At 42.0% G+C, this 4,654-nt stretch overlaps 1 pseudogene; it reads right to left on the bottom strand.

Moving 5' to 3' along the window:
* Positions 1-249: 249 nt before the first annotated feature.
* LOC148147048 (putative G protein-coupled receptor 139) lies at positions 250-4,023 on the bottom strand (annotated as a pseudogene).
* Between the last annotated feature and the right edge of the window lie 631 nt (positions 4,024-4,654).

Raw genomic sequence — 4,654 nt, 5'->3', positions numbered from 1 at the left:
CTGATTTGCGTCAGTGACAGTAGGATATTTACATTCTGTCCCACAAATTAGAATTAGACTGTAATCATATCTGAAAAAAAGCATCAATAATACATTAACATTGCTTCAGTGCAAATGTGTGGTCATAGAATTTTGTGCCGTATATTTCTTAGTTGTTGTAACTACAATCCGTCACTTGCTGAATTAGATTGAGAGTGGGACATGATGCGGTAAATAAATTGAGAGCGAACTCCTTGCTTTATGAAAATTTTATTTTTCACAGCATTTTATGAGCACAGCAAAAGGACACAGCAACACCTTCTTGGACTCTTTACGGAACTTGTTCTGGGATACCTCATAGATGAATACATTCTTGCAGGAATTGAGTAATTGAAACAAGTTCGTTGTCTCTTGCAGGACGTAGGTTAAGTCTTTGAAATTCTCGTTGTTGAAGTATGCATCACCTTTAATACGCAAGTACAGGAAATGTCCAACTTCGGTGGCCCACAACAGCAGGAAGCTGAGGGAAATGGCAAAGAGCAGGACGATGGATCTTTTACGGTTTTACATCTTTGGATCAATGCCATGTTCAGCACTGACAAGTTTCCTACGGGATTTGCTGGCTGTGATGATGTATTTTACGGTCAGGACATTGAGTAGCAGGATGAGGAGAAATGGGAGAAAGGGAGTTAAGATGTGATCCATCCAGTCGTAGGCCTGCCAGATTGGTAACGTATAAAATATAGACTTTATACCACAGAACCAGGCGACCCCATCCAGGATGGAGAAGGGTCTGTAGATGATGTACAAAGGGAAATTTTTAACACAACATAGGACGCAGATCATTCCTATGATGAGCACCGCGGTTTTCTCGGTGCAGTATCTGATCTTCAGGCTCTGCAAGCAAATGAACACAAAACGGTCGATGGTGAAGGCTGCAGTTAGCCAGACGGAGCCATCCCGGCTGCAGCAGACCAGAATTGTAGTCAGTCTGCATATGGGGGTGGTAGACAGAACACTGTAGCTAAAGTAAATGCGGCTGATTCGGTTAAGTATGCATCCGGTGACAATAACAAGGAAATCTGTCATCGCTATGGCCATCAACTAGTAATTGATGCACCTGGAGAGTCCACACCGCCCTCGGAACAGAATTGCAATTGCTACCAAATTGGCTGTGCTGGACAAAAAAGTTAAATAGTTTGTTGAAATACCAAGTATAAAGAATGGCATTACCTAGATGTCAACTGGTGGACTGCAAGGAACATATACTACCTCGCCCTATCTGACACTGAAACCCTTCTGATCCACGACAGTGGAACCTTCAGACGCGGGCTAACCAACGTTCATAGGTAACTGTGAGTAGAATAGTCAGAAGTATCCACAATTGACATCTCAAACATTGTGTATTAGGCCTCTGCTAACTTACAAATTAACACCACAGGTGGCAATTTATTATCTTCAGTAAATAATTTCATTGTTCACTTTCGTTTTGCTACTTGTGACCGTTCAGTTTCCCATTATTATCTGAGATGTCATTTTTTCTCCAATTATACCCTCTTGTATAATTATGGTATTTAACATTCCAGATGTGACGTTAATGCCTCAATTGTCGAAATTGAATTCCTTTTTCAAAGCGCACTTTCTCCCTCCTTCTGTATATCACTCCTCATATCCAAACTTAAAGTCATAAAGTCATAGAGATGCAAAGCATGGAAACAGACCCTTCGGTCCAACCCATCCATGCCGACTAGATATCCCAACCCAATCTCATAAAACCTTCCGGCACCCGGCTCATATCCCTCCAAACCCTTCCTATTCATCTGCCCATCCAAATGCCTTTTAAGTGTTCTTATTGTACCAGCCTCCACCACTTCCTCTGACAGCTCATTCCATACATGTACCGTCCTCTGTGTGAAAAAAGTTGCCCCTTAGGTGTCTGTTATAACGTTCCCCTCTCACCCTAAACCTATGCCATCTACTTCAGGACTCCCCAAACACAGACAAAAGATTTTGTCTATTTATCCTATCCATGTCTCTCATAATATTGCAATCTTGTATAAGGTCACCCCACAGACTCTGACGTCCGGGCGAAAACAGCCCCAAACCCGTCAGTCTCTCCCGAGAGCTAAAATCCTCCAACCCTGACAACATCCTTGCAAATATTTTCTGGACCCTTTCAAGTCCACCATCTTCTTATTCTTCTCCAGTTTCTCTTTGTGTAAAACCTGTTTACGAAACTTCATTTGTATACCACAACATTCATATTGCAGTATGTTGAAATCTTCGAGGAGAAAGTGAGGTCTGCAGATGCTGGAGATCAAAGTTGAAACTTTATTGCTGGAACAGCACAGCAGCTCAGGCAGCATCCAGGGAACAGGAGATTCGACGTTTCGGGCTCAGGCCCTTCCGCATTCCTGAAGAAGGGCCTGTGCCCGAAACGTCGAATCTCCTGTTCCCTGGATGCTGCCTGACCTGCTGTGCTGTTCCAGCAATAAAGTTTCAACTATTGCAGTATGTGCAAACTAAAGCAACTCCATGTTCAGATGTATGAGCAAGAGGTGAAAGAAATCCGTCAACTCGCTTACTGATGAATAACTAACACAACTTTGCAAGATGAATGCCAAATGCAAACGAAAAGCCAAAATCCTTAATGAAACAAATTCCATTTTATTTTAATTCACCTCTGCAAAAAGTATCAAATATTAATTAGTTACACTATTCAAGGTAGTTGATCCGTTGCAGCTTACGTAATTAACTACTCAATGAGATAACTTCCATATCCGCCACAAATTCACCTGCACCTCCACACACATCATCTATTGCATCCTCTGCACCCGAGGTGGCCTCCTCTATATTGGGGAGACAGGCCGCCTACTTGCGGAGCATTTCAGAGAACACCTCTGGGACACCCGGACCAACCAACTCAACCACCCTGTGGCCCAACACTTCAACTCCCAGGATATGCAGGTCTTTGGACTCCTCCATCGCCAGACCACAACAACACGACGGTTGGAGGAGGAGCGCCTCATCTTCCGCCTAGGAACCCTCCAACCACAAGGGATGAACTCGGATTTCACCAGTTTCCTCATTTCCCCTCCCCCATCATGTCTCAGTCAAATCCATCGAATTCAGCACCGCCTTCCTAACCTGCAATCTTCATCCTGACCTCTCCGCCCCCACCCCAGTATGACCTATCACCCTCACCTTGACCTCTTTCCACCTATTCCCTCCCCCAAGTCCCTCCTCCCTACCTTTTATCTTAGCCTGCTGGACAAACTTTCCTCATTCCTGAAGAAGGGCTTATGCCCGAAACGTCGATTCTCCTGTTCCCTGGGTGCTGCCTGACCTGCTGCGCTTCTCCAGCAACACATTTTCAGTACTCAATGAGACAGGATTGCAGACTTGTATTTCAATCCCTGCACACAACTGTTGATTTCATTATATCCAACACAATGTGTAACCTGCAGAAATGTATACGGTAATAGATTCAGCCATTCCACCGTACCTTTCAACAACTTCATGGCTGATCTTCTTTATCAGCGTGGATGTATTAAGCTCAGTGCAGGAAAATGCACTTTACCACCTGACTAAACTGCAAGCACATATGTCATTAAATTTCTGGAATCTATTTTGGTTTAAAGTTAAATTTAATTCTGAATAATACAACAGGTTACTGTTCAGGCAATGCTATTCATTAATTCATATTTGCACAATCTATTAACAGAAATGTGTTATATAAATCATTGAATATAATCTTGCGTTGCTCGATGATATAAGTTCAAATAATGCACTAAAACTCTCCTTAATGGTGCAAAACGTGCAATAAACAAAATGGCAATACACTCTATATGTTCCTGGTTTATATCCCTTATATTTACAGGGGGGTGAACCTTAGCAAAATGGGAAAGGGAAAAAAAGAACTTTTGTGAAGATTTCCAAATAACTATGTTCTTTCTTTGCAATTCATTTCTTACCTGGGATTCCAACAACGGCAACAATGGGATAGGAAATGGCATAGAAGAGCCCTTTCAATGGCCCATGCATGACCATTCGAAAGTAACACACTTTTCGAATTTGAGCTGTTTAATTTTGTAAAAGATTCAAAGTTACCTTCATTTATTTTATCTGACAGTCTCCAGGGGAGCAATTAAACTGCATCATGCTATCAATTTTAGATCAATGAACAAACAGTAAAAAAAACATTGTTTTACATTTGAAGCATTGACAAAGGAAGGGTTCTATTATATTTATTTCAGTGGCTCTCTTTCCCCATAATCACGCTGAGTATGCCCACCGAAGTGGCTGATAGCAGATAACGACGATGAGTAGTATTTCGAATACAATCTCTTCTCATTATTTCAGCCAGGTTCCTCATGTTTTTGGCAGCTAAAACGTCAGATTAAGTCGTGTATTTATTTGATCGCTGACGTTACCTTATTGTTTAGATTTGCAGTTAAACAGTTGGAAACAACTTGGTAAAGCAAAACGATTATTCAAAAGTAACAAAATGAGATCACCACAGCATCGTATAGTGAGGGGGGCGAAGAGGCAATTATGAAATCCAGGAACCAATGCTGAGGCGAACGCATGATAATGTTTGGAACGAGTACAGCACAGAAGTAGCGGTTTGGACCATAAGATACATGATGCGAATTAGTTCATTTGGCCCACTCAA

The sequence above is a fragment of the Chiloscyllium plagiosum genome, unplaced genomic scaffold (assembly GCF_037043375.1).
Source record: "Chiloscyllium plagiosum isolate Xiang-an unplaced genomic scaffold, Cpla_swu_hap1 HiC_scaffold_18, whole genome shotgun sequence".
Taxonomy (NCBI): Eukaryota; Metazoa; Chordata; class Chondrichthyes; order Orectolobiformes; family Hemiscylliidae; genus Chiloscyllium; species Chiloscyllium plagiosum.
Note: the sequence above shows the minus strand (reverse complement) of the source record. Positions and strands in the feature narration are given on the sequence as shown.